General features: G+C 48.8%; 1 protein-coding gene across 9 annotated transcripts in view; it reads left to right on the top strand.

The window, feature by feature from the left end:
* ATG13 (autophagy related 13) overlaps positions 1-15,640 on the top strand; it is a 1,946,514-nt gene that overhangs the window by 1,207,857 nt on the left and 723,017 nt on the right. The gene's annotated exons all lie outside the window — the stretch shown is intronic.

Below are 15,640 nucleotides of genomic sequence, written 5' to 3'. Positions count from 1 at the left end.
CCAACCTCAACTGATTAGCTCTGTATTGGTAGAAGTGTAGAAGCTATAACTCTTCTGTGACCTTTGGTCTGATGTTCTGCTTTGCACAACTTTATATGCATCATAGAATGATGGTCCTTCATCACCCCGATCCAGGCCTAGTTGGTCTTGTTTCTGGCACAGGGATCGGACCGTGACATTGAGCCCAGCCCTCCATCCAAGGACTGGAAAATGGGAGTAGCTGTAAGCACACGTGTAAAAACAAAGAATCACCCCTCTGGAGAGACTGGGAATAGATTTTAGGAGATGAACACTTACATACAAATCCCTTAGGTGAACTGACGCCTGGCATAAGTTTGGAATTGATCTTAAAGTGGAGAATTCTTTTAGATAAAATTAAATCCATCTTTCCCTGACCTTGGCACAGCAAGTGAAAGCCGGAAACTGAGTTTGCACAGAACGCAAAGACTTATTACAAAGAAATTGTTTCCAATTCTGTAACTCAGGGTAGGGAATACTAGTCTGATAACAAGAGATGGAGTCATTATAAATCATCTCGCCCTGCTGTATAAACTAGAAGGCTTTAGGCCCCTTCACATGTCTTCATTGTGGTAACATGCCATAAAAAAATGGCAGAGAGAACCTATCCGGAATCTGTTTACTCTCATCATGGTCCTCTTGTTCGGCTGAAATACTGCGACTAGCTGAAAAAGTTCTGGGGTTGAAGAGAACTGAAACTTTGTTGGGTCAACAAGCTGTGCCTTGTATGATTTCCTAGCTAGGAACATCAGCAGAAAGCAGAGGGGGCGGGTGTCTGAAAAAGGTTGTACTACTAATGGAGGAAATGTCACTTAGCAGAGGAAGGAAGGCAAAAAACAAAGGCCTCCTTGATGTTGTGTAGGGTACTGGTGAGCAGGGGTTAGAATGGGTAAAGAACGACTGGCTGAGTCAAAGCCACTGAAGCAATGCTGATAGGTGAGTAGAGTGCAACGAGGAGGCTGCTGGAGCTGATCAATGCTGTCAGCAGGAGTTCCGATCTGATGTCTCAGGGAGATTAATGGTGTGAGAGAGACTGATCGGGTGACAGTCCAAGCTGGGGTAGGAGGGTGTTCTAGGTAGTTGGAGTAGGAGGTTGTACGTCTGAATGTGGAGAGAGAGAGAGGACAGATTGGAGCTTAGAAGACAGAGACAGAAATACAGCAAGACTCAAATCAAGTATTGGAAAAATAGCCTTCTTACAAGGGGCAAATCCAAACATAGAGTTGGGGAGTGTTAGTGATCAGAGGACATTGCAAGAGGGGATATTGAGAAGAACACTGCTGCATCATGGGATTGATTGTGAATTCCTAGCGCCCACAGAGAGAGACATGTTGATGGAAACTGCATGTTGGGAGTTGGTCTGAAGTCCTAGAGTACAGTGAGAAAGCCAAACTGACCGGAGGCATTACATTCTGGATACAAGGGTTCGAACTCCTAAGCACCTGAGACATATACATTGAAAGACGTTGCGTGCCGAATAAAGGTGTCTGAAGACACTGTTGGATTAGATTGCCTTCTGGATGCTGGTGCAAGAACTCAAGAATCCTGAAAAAGTGATCTATAATAACTACTGTGCATGAAGGATATAGGACACAACCAACAAAGGGGTGTTCCCAATACGTATTATTTATAGTATGAAACAGTATGGACTGCTAACCAACAAAGCCGCCTTATCAACACTACATGGATGGAGAGGAGTCTATCTAGAATGGATTAATAATAATGTCTCAGGTTGGTTATTATATTCTATTAGTCAGACGAAGATGAAGTTGAAAAGTATGATACATGATCTTGACAGAGAACAGAAGATGGTAAATCTGGTAACAAAAGCTAATAGTAGTACGTTCTTAGAACATTGGTATAATAGAGATTGTAAACCTTTCTATCAATCAGCATATCCGTTGGTATCTGTTGTTCAAATTTAATATATGCAATGTTTTAGAAATATTTGGTGCAAAAGTTGGTATAAAAAAAGAACATAGATACTGTAGATTATGTGGAATAAATGTAGTAGAATCCTTGCAGCATATTATATGTGTATGTGAAAGTTTAATAGAGTTACGAAGTAAACATCTCTTGGCATATGATAATACCACACAAAACTGCAGTATAGGTGATATCTGGGTAGGATTGCTAGAAGGCAATGATATGAATTTAATTTTCTAGATGATGAAATTTTATACGCTGATCTTATCTATTTTAAAAGAATTATCGAATGGAGTATTGCCTTTTTAACTATATGAGATTTTATGTAAATTATTAGAATATTTTTAGACCTTTTAGATGATTGTGTATATTAAGATGTATAATAAGTGTATATATATGCAAAGTTTTATCGCTGTGAGCATATTATCAATAAATACATAATTATTTATAGCCAATTTGACCTATTGTGCTACTCTGGACTAGTGTCTCAGATTTGACAGTGCTGCCTGCAAGAAGTAATTTAATAATTTGAGGGGATTGTGTCCTCCGACGTATTCCACATCTTTGACAGGTAGCTGTGCTGCTTCGGAATCTTTTTCGGCGTAGGCGTCCTGCGTCAATGACGTCGATACACTCCTTGAGGACCTCCTCCGACGGTCGACGTCACTGGATGTTATAAGTAGGACGCACGATGCCCGTAGCCTCAGTTCGTTTTTTCCGCAAACGTGTTTGCTTCAAAATCTCGGCGCGCCTTGTTTCTCTCTTGTGAATCGGTTCTTCGAATATCATTGTGATTAATATGAAAATATGTCTTCGTCTTTTGCTACCCCGAAGTCGGGCTTCAAGAAGTGTCGGGACTGCGGTTCCAAAATGTCTCTGACGGACCTGCACGACGTCTGCCTTTGGTGCCTCAGTGAGAGCCATGCCACTGATGACTGCGACGAATGCCAGTCTTTGACGCCGAAGGCCTTGCAGGAGCGGGAGAAGCTGTCGGTGGGTAGGGTTTCCAAACCCCGTAAGTCGAAGTCCGCTGGACTTTCGACCGACGATTCAAGGGGCGACTCTCCGCGTTGGCATAAATCCAGGGGGTCTCGTTCCAGGAGTGGGTACCGCCATTCCTCAGCCTTTTCGAGGCATGCACGGAAGCGCCGTCATTGGTCGCCTTCCCCGTCCTCGTCTGAGGACTCCGCCAGACGGCGGGTTGCTTGTCCCACCAAGCATTCATCTCCGGAGGAATGGGACGCCTTCCGTGAGGAGATGTTGGCGATTTTTGAGTCGCAGGGCACCATTCCGACCGCGCCTTCGAGAGAAGCCGGCAAGGAACGCTCTAGGGGATTTTCTGCAGGATGACCTGACAGATATCCTTGACCAAGGTCCACCCACTGACCCCGTGTTGCCATTTCATATGGCCTTACCAAAACTGGCGGCGGCTTGGACTGCGCCGGAGAGTCTCCGGCAGTGAACAAGTCTTTGCTGACAAAATACCATCCAGCCAGTGGTGACCACTGGTACTTGTCCATGCACCCTACTCTGGAGAGTTTGGTGGTGCAAGCGGCTACAGCCCCAGCAAAGCAGGCGTCGTACCCTACGATCCCTCCTGATAGGGACGACAAACGCTTTAATGGTTGGGTGAAGAAGGTATTTTCTTCTGGGGGTATGGCTTTAAAGGCAGCCAACTCCGTTTGTGCCCTTGCAAGATTCACGCATACTCTGTGGAATTGTGTGTCGTTGGCGGCTGAACATATTCCCGAAGGGGAGGAAAGGGATGGTTTTCTTGCCCTTGTTCAGGATGGCAAGGATGCGATCTGATGTGTGAGACTGTTCAGTCGGGTCTGGATGTGGCAGACTGTGTCAGCCGGTCTACGGTGGCGAGCACCGTGATGCGCCGGTTTGCGTGGTTGCGAAAGTCGGGATTTGCTCCTGATGTACAGTCCCGGCTTCTCAACATGCCCTTTGATGGTGTCCATCTTTTTGGCAGCAAGGCTGATGAGAGCCTTGAGAGGTTGCAGACCTCCAAAGCTGCAGCAAAGTCCTTGAGGACTGCAGTGCGTCAACCTCTGCCTTTTTGGCCTAGGGGACAGCAATGGAGGGGAAGCTCCTTTTGATACTACTCTTCATTTAGTAGATCGAGGGGGGCTGCCAGTCAAAGGGGCCAACGTATGAGTACCAGAGATGGAAAACAAGGTACTCGAGGTGCCAAAGCCGCTCAGGCAGTTGCCTCTTGGCCCTCAGGCACTGCCGCAGCTGCTTCCGCTCAGTCATGAGGCCATGTCCCATGGTTCGCCAGTTGGGGGAAGGCTAGCGCAGCATCTTGTAGAATGGCGTGCCATTACTTCAGATGTGTGGGTTCTGGAGATCATAGCCCACGGCTACTGTCTTTTCCGGCAGAGCCCTCATGACAATCCACCAGGGAAGCTCTCTTTGAAGAGTCCCGATCCGCTTCTTGCACAGGAAATCAAATCCCTGCTGGAGAAAGACGCCATAGAACTGGTGCCTGTTGCGGAGAGGAACAAGGGATGGTATTCCCCATATTTTTTGATCCCGAAGAAAGACGTAGGATTGAGACCCATCATGGACTTGCCTGGTTTGAACAAGCTCGTCAGGAAGGACAAGTTCGAGATGGTTACTCTTTCTTGAGTCCTCCAGGCCCTTCAACTTCAGGTTTGGTTGGTGTCTCTCGACCTCCAGGGTGCTTACTTTCATGTGCCAATTCATCCCAAGCACAGAAAGTACCTGAGGTTCGCGTTTGGCGACTCGCATTTTCAGTTTTGGGTCCTGCCGTTCGGATTGACCTCTGCCTCGAGGGTCTTCACCAAGCTGATGGTGGTGGTGGCAGCGTATCTCAGGAAAGGGGGGATTCACGTCTACCCCTACCTGGACGATTGGTTGATCAGGGTGCGCTCTCCCAAGCAAGCCCTGGATCATCTGTCCGTCACCTGCCACTCCCTTCACAGGCTGGGCTTCTCCCTCAATTTAAAGAAGTCCCATTTGACACCTACACAGCGGCTCCAGTACATCGGCGCAGTGCTCGATACATCCCCGGGGCAGTGTTTGCCTCCCCAGCTGAGGGCTCATCACATTCAGCAGATGCTGGACAAATTTCAATGTGCCCAGAATCTCCCGGCGTTCGAGTTCTTGAGGTTGCTCGGCCTCATGGCATCCTGCATTTTTCTGGTGCCAGAGGCCAGGCTGCGGATGAGATCTTTGCAGTGGGCACTCAAGATGCAGTGGTCTTAGTTCTCCAGCAGGACGTCAGACCCCGTTCAGATTCCGCCCTCAGTCGCCCAGGACCTTCTGTGGTGGGCCGTCGAAGGAAATCTGTTCAAGGGGGCTCCGTTTTGGCAAGCCTGGCCGGAGGGGACGATCGTGACGGCCGCATCCCTCATGGGTTGGGGAGCTCATACGAACGAGCTGACAGTCAGCGGTCCTTGGTCTCCAGTGGAGTCTGGACTCCACATCAATCTGTTAGAGCTACGGGCTGTCAGGCTAGCCCTGAAGGCTTTTCTGCCATCTGTATGGGGGAAGAATGTCCTGATTATGACAGACAATACAGTGGCCATGCACTACCTCAACAAAAAGGGGGGGCAGGGTCACTCCCACTGTGCAGGGAGGCGATGCAGCTCTGGTTCTGGGCCATCCAGCAGGAAATTCCGATCTCGGCAGTTCATCTGGCCGGAGATGAAAACGTGGCGGCGGATGCTCTGAGCAGGCAGAGCACGGTCTCTCATGAGTGGGAGCTGGCTCAGGAAGTTCTTTTGGAGCTCTTCGCCCTTTGGGGAACCCCACAAGTGGATCTCTTTGCCACCAGTGTCAGCCGGAAGTGCGAAAAGGTTCTGCTCGCGGGAATTTCCTCCAAGAGGAACCTTAGGGAACACGTTCGTAGTGGAGTGGTCCTTCCCACTGCTGTATGCGTTCTCTCCAGTCCCTGTCATTCCACTGGTGTTGCAGAGGTTGCGGAGGTTCTGTTCCCAGATGATCCTCATTGCTCCGGCATGGGCCAGGAGAGCATGGTACCCGGACCTTCTAGACATGTCCATCTGCCCTCCACGTCGTCTTCCCTACCGAGACGATCTGCTCTCACAGGAGGGGGGTCGAGTTCTCCATCCAGAGGTCAAGTCTCTCAGCCTTCATGCTTGGTATCTGAAAGGCTGAGATAAAGGATTGGGACCTCCCTGAAGACGTGATGGAGGTGTTGCTTGCGGCCAGAAGGCCCGCAACGAAATCCCTGTACCGTTGCCGTTGGAAGAAGTTCTGCGACTGGTGCAGGGTACAGAATGTGGATCCTTTCCAATGTTCCATTCCTTTGGTTTTGTCTTTTTTGCTTTCTGTAGCCCACAGGGGCCTGCAAGTGGGTATCATTAAGGGTTACCTGGTGGCGCTGTCTATATTTAAGCACTCATCTGAGGAATGTTCTTATTTTAAAATCCCTATGGTATCTCAGTTTCTAAAAGGGCTAATTCATTTGTTTCCACCGTCACCTTTCCAGGTGCCAGGATGGGATTTGAATTTGGTTCTAAAGTTCCTAATGGGAGCTCTGTTTGAGCCCTTACATTCTTGTCCGTTGAGACTGTTGTCCTTTTAAGACTGTATTTTTAGTTGTGGTTACTTCCGCATGCAGAGTGAGTGAGTTGCAGGCACTTTCCGCCAAACCACCCTTCACTGTGTTCCATAAGGACAGGGTTGTCTTGAGGGTACGACCTTCCTTTCTTCCGAAGGTTGTGTCGGAATTCCATCTGAGCCAGAAGGTAATTCTTCCGGCATTCTATTCTCCTCCACATCCTGGTAAGGAAGAGGAGAGGCTCCATAGGTTGGATCCTAGGAGAGCTTTCACTTTCTATCTCTTTCTTGGGGAAGAACCCTCCTGTAGGTTTACAGGCCCATTCTACTAGGGGCATGGCTGCCTCTACTGCACTACAGAGGGCTGTTCCGATTCGCAATATTTGCGAAGTGGCCACATGGGCCTCTGTCCAAACTTTTGTAAAACAATATGCCATGGGCTCTATTCATGGGCAAGATTTGGCCTTTGGCAAGGCAGTCCTCTATTCTGCAATTTGATTGGGCATTCTAAATTTGCTAAATTATTTTCCCACCTACTTATGTTGGTACTGCTTTGGGAGTCTGTCAAAGATGTGGAATACGTTGGAGGACACAATTCCCTCGTAGAACAAGTTAGTTACTTTCTTACCTGGTAACGTTCTTTCGATGGGATGTTCTTCCAATGTTTTCCACAGAGTACCCTCCCTTCCTGCCCCTCTACAGAATTACTTGTGCGATTGCAGCTTCCGTTTCCGCAAGGCTTTCTGTATTCATTCTGGCAGAAGATTGGTGCCACATGTACTGGGGGAAAAAACTACAACTGAGGCTATGGGCGTTTTGCGTTCTACTTATAACATCCGGTGACATCGACCGTCGGAGGAGGTCCTCGAGGGAGCGTATCGATGTCATCGACACAAGATGCCTATGCCGAAAAAGCTTCTGAAGCAGCACAGCTGTGGTAATTACCTGTTAAAAATGTCGAATACGTCAGAGGAACATCCCATCAAAAGAACGTTACCAGGTAAGAAAGTAACTTGTTCATCTAACGTATAACAAAAGTCATTGAAGTAAATCAATTAATATTAGATTCATTGATACATATATTAAAAAAGCTATAATTTAAACATGTATTAGTTTTCCCACAACTCATCAGAGAGCTGCAAAATGATCTAAAAAGATGGAAACCCCAGGAAATCTCCTGGTTTGGCAGGATCACAGCCATCAAGATGAACCTGATCCCTAGATGGTTGTACAACTGCACAGCACTCCCAATCCAAATACCGGGTCCTGCCCTGGCAGCCCTGCAGAAGCAGATTCAAGCATTTATATGGGGGGGGGGGGACCTCGAATTGCCAAACGAATAATGATGAGGGGGATACCACAGGGTGGTCTGGGAGTACCGGATCTTGCCAGATACACCCTGGCAGCGCAACTGTCTCATGCCTTCACATGGTCCCAAGAGTCAGACAAACCGAAGTAGGCACAACTCGAAGAAGCTTGGTGCCCGGTGGTACCATCAGCCCTCCCACCTATAAAGCCACAAGCAAACAGCGGAACCTTATCGGCAACAACGACAGCCCGCTGCTGGAAGGAAGCAGCCCGGAAATGGAACATCCGCGGATCGCTAGGCCCCCTAACCCCCATCTGGAATAACCCTGAATTCTCCCCAGGCCTCTCAGCACACAGCTTCCAAGCATGGATGGAGGGTGGTCTACAGAAGACCGGCGATTTCCTGGAAGCAGGAGCACCCATCACCTTCGAAAGATACAAAGAAAAATTTGGGATAAATGAACGGGAAAGATTCCACTACGCCCAAATCCGCCATTGGATGTCCCACAGAATAACTAACGAGAAATGCTCCAGAGAATTAACAGCAATGGAATTATCCTTAACGACACCAACATGCAAAGGCAGAATCTCAACCCTTTACCGACTCCTAGACAGATCAGACTCTGCGAAGAAGGAGAGATACATGCTCGAATGGGAAAAGGACCTAGGAAAAGAAATGGAACCCGAAGAATGGGGAAAGATTTGGTCCAGGTTGCACAAAAGCTCACAATGCATTACAAATCGAGAAGGGGGCTACAAACTCTGCTACAGATACTACGCAACTCCGGCTCAAATCAATAAGGCTTATCCAAACATCCCCGGAACCTGCTGTCATGGATGCCAGACCGCCGGCACACTATTCCACATGGTATGGACATGTCCGAAGGCGGAAACATACTGGAAGGAAGTAATCAAGCACATCAAGGAAATCTCTGGCCTCACCACCCCATGGGACCCCGGAATCATTCTTCTAGGCAGCACAGGTGACGGAGCATTCCCTATATCGGGACAAATCCCCAAGCTATGCACACATTTACTTTTAGCTGCAAAAATAGCAATGGCCCGAGTGTGGAAAAATAAAGATGGCCTGGCCGTGGCACTCTGGTGGGCGAAATGTGGCGACATAGTGGTCGCCGAAAAAATTACTGTGATCCGAACAGGCTCCTGGAATAGAGCCCTAAACATATGGGACCCATTTATGGACTAGGCCGCAAAATTCCCGGCCCTCACCTGGAGACCCCCATTAACCAGATGGCTCCAAAGCAGCCCGCTTTATTAAACCTTACCCATACATCATAACTACTCATAACTCCGCACCCCTGCTGGCGACCAAGGACAGGACAAACTACGGTCAATAAGGTCCAATACGATGATCTGATCCCCCTCACCCCGGCCTTACCGAGAGACCCTATCATCTTATCAAACCTATTGAACATTTTTCTGCAATTGCTGTTATAATCTATGTATTGCTTATTTGTAAAACCAAATAAAGTGTTGTTATGAAAAAAAAACATGTATTAGTTGCCAACGGAATTGATGCAACACATATACTCGAACATAATAAGAAAACACAGAATCATCATGCAACCTACATTATATACAGCAGTGTAAATGGACACAAAACTCTGAAAAATTCCCACACACCCAATTCATAAAGCCTGTGAGAGGTTTAAGAGAGCCACTGCAGGCGTCCCCTATTTTTGTCACCCAGCTGGCCCTTTCAATTCAATGAGAGAAGGGCAGTGACCGTCTAAGTTCCAACTATTCTAAGGGAGAGGAACGTATCAAGGGTCTAAGTCTACTGCCCATGGAAAGGCATATTCAACTACTATCATACATGTTTGTCATTTTACATACATCCTGATAATTTGGTTTAACAGTAGTAATGCATGGTGCACATTCTGAACATTTCGGCTGTCTTAATGATTTTCCGTCTTCGTCGGGACCGAAGAAAATACAACCCTGTTAATTGAAAGGAAACACTGAATGGGCAAAGTAAGAAAAAGGCCTAAGCCGCTAAAATTAAAATATAGAAGAACTGGCAGATACTGTTACCAGAATGATTCACCTACATGTGAGCACACCAAATTAAAAGATGTGCACTACATCTACTCCTCCACAACTCTCCACATGACCGATATAAGGGTAGTCACCCCCAAGGCCTGCTGCTAAAGCCAACCCTTAAAGGTGCAGCCGAAAAGACAGAAACCACCACCATAACAGTAGGTAGAACATCAAAATATATGCTCACCAGGAGTGGCACCGTAAGTAGTCCTGGGTGCGTTTTAAATTCACATGCCTCCCAGAAGGGAAATGTCAACAGGACACATGAGGCCCGGGGAGGGAAAGGAATTCATAACATGTTGAAATGAGGGGAGAGTAAATTAATCACTACTATCTGCCCGGGGAGGGCTCCAATCCTTGGCTGTGTACACTGTCTATACATACCGCAAGGTAAGGATTGGGGCAGAATTTGCTTAAGTTAGGTGCCGGGGCACCCCTGCCACCAAAGCAGGAAACGGCTACCAGTCAATATGATCAGGCGCTACGAGAGACGAACCAAAAAGAAGATACTGAAGTGTCCATCTATACAGTCTAAAAACTGTTAGTTCTCTGATATCGGGCATCCTGGGGGTGGTGACACAAATGGAAGAATGCATACCTCCCGAACTATGGCACTGGATCAACTTTGAGAGTATGAGGGTATGCCCAATGAGCCAATTGCAATTCAGCTGGATTCAGGGACCCCCAACGGCCAGCCCTCTGGGCGAAGATGGACAACGTGGAGGAGTTTAAGATGGACAGAGAGACAAGCTCTAAATCTATCTAATATATAGGTGCCCCAGCACTGTTACACATATTAAGGTAAATTTAAAACTCCAATGGGGACATGTAAAAAGAATCAGTGTCGGAGCAGAGCATATTGGGGAGGCATACCACCTATACACTGGATGGAATTGGTGTTCCAAATCAAAACAAGCTCCAAGATTCCAACTTTTGTAGGAACACACTGGCTGAAAAATAATGCTGTTGTGCTGTAATGAGGATAGAGAACAGCAAATAAATAGGCATTAATACATAGCCTGGAAAATATATTTCTGATGTTTGTTAATCTGCTTAGAATCACATGCTGTGCATAGGTCCGACATCCAGTGGTCACTGCGGAGTATTGCATTTTGTTTTTCGTAGTCGAAAAGGGGACGTCGACAAGGCGTGTCTGTAACACTATCCCTATAGTGACGTGCGTTGTACCCACAATACCTCACGCGTCGAGGTCCCTCAGATTGTTTTTTTCCGCCCAGCTACTGGTCGCCTTTATGCGGAGCTCCTCGAGAGACATTGCAAAATAGTTTCTTCGACCTTTGGTCGTTTGTTATTAATATCAATAACGTAGATCCCTCCCTCGATGCAGAGCTGTTTCTCCGCCGAGCAAGATCTTCGACGGAAGGACGAGCGAAGGGGATCCTTCGGCGCTGCCGAACACGTCGCCAGGCCTCGCCGTCCATACACAGTAGGGAGAGTGGGGGTTTATGGTCTTTCTTTCTTTTCTTTAAGAATGCCTTTCTCTTTCCCCTCCCTCTCTTTCGAGGTCGTAGTCACACTTATTGCCCTCAGCTATGGAGAGGACACCATTTAGGTTTTGCCCGCTTTGCAATGGTAGATATACCTGGAAGGATAAGCACAAACGGTGCAACCGTTGCTTACCCCTCGATCACCAGGAGGACGGCTGTGCGGCCTGTAAATTACTAAAGCCCAAAACTCTAAAAGACCACAGGGTCAAAAGGTGGGCAGCCTACACCATGTCTAGGCCTGACTCCTCGCCCGCTGCCGCCGCAGAGTGTGACGAGGACAGTGACTACACGGCCCCCGTAACGGAGGCTGTAGACCTCTCAAAGGAGCGTTCACGCTCCTCCTCGTCCGTCCCCGGCCCCGACAAGCCCGGCTCACGCCCAGCTTATGGGGATGAACACCCCGGCGACAAGGACGCACATGGAAAAACACCAAAGCACATACCCCCCGGCACGCATTCGTCGAAGACGAAGGCAGCCATAGCGCCAACGGGGACGCCGGGCCCACCGGCGTCTTCCGCCGACTGTAAGGGTCGTCAGCCCTCCCGCCACCGCTTCCGCGACAGGCGACTGGGCATTCTAAAAATAAGGGCGCTAACACCAAAACCTCCGGCGACGCGCATCGCAAGAGCGCTCACGTTGCCAACAAGGACTCGACGAGCAAAGGCTCGACGTTACATAGCGCGACGGTGACCGATCCCTCGGAAGAGAGAATGATCGCCGAAAGCCTCACGCGCATAGCATGTAAGGACGGCCAGAGACGTACGGCGAGTGAGATGCCGAAAACCGCGCACAAGGCCAAAGATACGCCGAAAGCGCCGTAAAACAGATCAGGCCAGTTCCCGACGCCGACAGAAGGCCCTAGCCAGCAAGAAGGCTACTCAGAAGGTGAAGGCTCTCTTTCTTCGACGTTATGGGACAGAACCAGACAATTACAGGAGGAAGAAACTCCTTTTTCATTCCCAGACCATCCTGGCCGACCTCAGTGGACCTTTGAAAGGTTCCAGACCTGTATGGATAAACTAGACAGGTTCATGTCCATCCCAGAAGACAGGACACCCAAGAGACCAAGGGAGGCACCTCTCGAGAGTCCAAGGGCTAAATACCAGAAGTTTTATAACCCCATACAGGAGGACATATACTCTCACAATCCCACTGAGCAAGATACCTTCTTCCAGGAGGAAGATGAGTTCACCTATGTTGAAGACCAACAAGAAGAGGACGGTTTTCACGAGGAAACTAACCTATGTGAGGAGGGATTCCAGGAGGACACAGGCGAGGGTGACCCAAATCCCTGGCAGTCACCAGCTAGGTCGACAGACACAGGCAGTAGCAGTATAGTCATCAGGTCTACTGAAACTATACCAGTCAGGAACCCTTCGGCTGTCGATGATCAACCCACCTTCAATGCACTGCTGAAAAAGGCAGCAGCACATTTCGAAATTGAAACTGGGGAAGTCACCCCAGACACCGATTTCGTGGAGAGGATTATCAAGGAAAAACCCCCCACTAGCCAAATTATACCCATCCTCGCCTCAGTTAAGAGATGTATTACACCTTCTCTTTCCACTCCTGCATTGGTGAGAGGGGTCAATCTGAGGATTGAGAAACTGTTCTCTCCCTCTCAATCAGACCCATTATATATTAATGGTCACTCAATCCCGGACTCCCTGGTCGTGACCAACACCAGGAAAAGGGCAGGAGTCCCACTATCTACCAGCGAGGCACCCCCAGATAAAGAGGGGAAGAAGCTGTACGCCCTAGCCAAGAGAATCACCACCTCTGCAGCATTCTCTACCAGAATCGCCAATAATAATACCCTATTGGCAAGCTACGCCGATGCTCAATGGGCTAAGCTCAAACAGGACATCGAAGAAGTTCCCGAACCCCTAAGGACTTGTTTGCTAGCTACAGTTAATGAGGGCTCTCTGGTCAATCAAAGCATCGTCAAGAATACCCTCGATGCAGCAGAGACGGCTGGCCGCACTTTGGTACAAGGAATTTTACTGAAGCGTCACGTCTGGCTTCGCAATTCCGGATTTAAGGCGGAAACACAAGCATCCCTTATTAATAAACCCATAGAGGAGTCCAACCTCTTTGGGAGAGCAGTGGATGACGCGCTGGAAAACGCGAAGAAAGAATTTGACACAATAAAGACCTTAGACCAAATTTCAAAACCCCCTAACAGGCGGGGATTTGGTAATGAGCGCTTTTTTCGTGGACAACGCCAGCAACAAAACCAACAACAACAGTATTCTGCCAGCAACTACCAGGGTAATAGCGGCCAGTACAATCAGAGGGGTCAATGCCGTGGCAAAGGAAGAGGCCGGGGTTCCACCCCCAGAGGCTCCCAAGCCACCAATACCACCAAGTGACGCGAAGATTCGCGTCCCCTCCCATGCAACGCTGGTCGGGGGGCGGTTAACATCCTTTCTTCCATCATGGGAGGGAATAACATCAGGCCGCTGGGTACTTTCCACCGTAGCCCACGGCTACTGTATAGAGTTCAACAGTTCCCCAACATACAGACCCCCGAGGGGACGCCGCATGACACCAGAACACCTCGCCATCCTTCTCCAAGAAGTGGACCAACTGCTGGAAAAAGGAGCCATAGAGGTCGTGCCTCTATCTCAGGTAATGGAAGGTATTTATTCAGTGTACTTCCTTGTACCCAAAAAGGATCTAACCATGCGCCCTTTATTAGATCTGCGCCCAGCGAACAAGTTTGTCAAACCCCAAAAGTTTCGTATGGTGACCTTACAGGAAGTGATCTCACTGCTATCACAGGGAGATTACATGACAACACTGGACATGAAAGATGCATACTTACATATTTTAATGTTGCCAGCGCACAGAAAATACCTCAGGTTCATGACAGAGGGCAAACACTACCAGTTCAGAGTGCTACCCTTCGGCATAGCATCTGCACCAAGGGTATTCACGAAAGTACTGGCAGTGGCCCACCTGTGCAGGTTATCCATCCCAGTATACCCTTACCTCGACGACTGGCTGATAACGGGGGATTCTTACGAGACATGCTTCTCAAACACCCAAAAGACTGTAGACCTTTTGTTCCAACTGGGCTTCTCCATCAACGAGAAGAAGTCCAGATTAGACCCCAGCCAAGTCAAACAATTCCTAGGGGCTCTAATTCGAACAAAGGACGGCCTTGTCTTCCCCTCCAACGAGAGGGTCCAAAACATGCTGTTTCAGATCCCCCAATATGTGGCAGGTTGAGAGGTGAAAGTGCGTGAAGCGATGTGCTTGCTAGGAATGATGGCGTCATGTATTTACTTGGTACCTCACGCGCGCCTGCGCATGCGCCCAATGCAAGAGTGGCTCAACAGCCAGTGGTGTCAGGCCAGCGGACAATGGGACGATCTAGTGGTGGTCTCGCAGGCCTTGGTTCTCTCGCTACGGTGGTGGACAAAGGAAAACATGATAATAGGAAAACCCTTTGCCACACCCGCGGTGGAGGCCACTCTAACCACGGATGCATCCCTCACAGGATGGGGGACTCACCTATCCCATCAGACTGCTCACGGAGTGTGGACTCTGAGCGTAGCATCCAAGCACATAAACCTACTGGAGCTACTGGCGGTGTTCAAAGCACTAAAAGCCTTCCAGGAACACCTACAAGGGAAGACAGTGATGGTCCTTACAGACAGCACCACAGCCATGTACTACATCAACAAGCAGGGGGGCACCCACTCTCCAGGACTGTCCAAGCTGTCCCAGAATATATGGAAGTGGGCTCTCAGACACAACATGTTCCTACTGTCACAACACGTACCAGGGGAACTCAATCTGCTAGCAGACGAACTCAGCAGAGACTTCCCCCTGCCCGAAGAGTACGAATGGCGATTGCACGAAGACATCGTTTTAGACGTCTTCACGCAATGGGGATTCCCGGAAATAGACCTGTTAGCAATTCTGGAGAACTCACAATGCCAAAGTTACGCCTCCAGGTACCCCCAGAACCAGTCCAAGGGGAACAGTCTGTCGATTCAATGGTCAGGGAAATTTGTTTAGGCCTTTCCCCCGACTCTCCTTCTCAACAAAGTTGTGCACAAGATTCACCAGGAACAAGTTACCATGATACTAGTGGCCCCAATGTGGGCCCGGCAGCCATGGTCCGCTCACTTGATGGAGATGTCTCTATCTCCCCCACTGAAACTTCCCTGCCCGTACAACATGCTGTCACAGGACAAGGGCAGGACACTGCATCCATGCCCTCAGACCATGAACTTAGCAGCCTGGCT

Source organism: Ambystoma mexicanum, chromosome 11 (genome assembly GCF_040938575.1).
Source record: "Ambystoma mexicanum isolate Mex_15411 chromosome 11, UKY_AmexF1_1, whole genome shotgun sequence".
Lineage (NCBI taxonomy): Eukaryota > Metazoa > Chordata > Amphibia > Caudata > Ambystomatidae > Ambystoma > Ambystoma mexicanum.
Note: the sequence above shows the minus strand (reverse complement) of the source record. Positions and strands in the feature narration are given on the sequence as shown.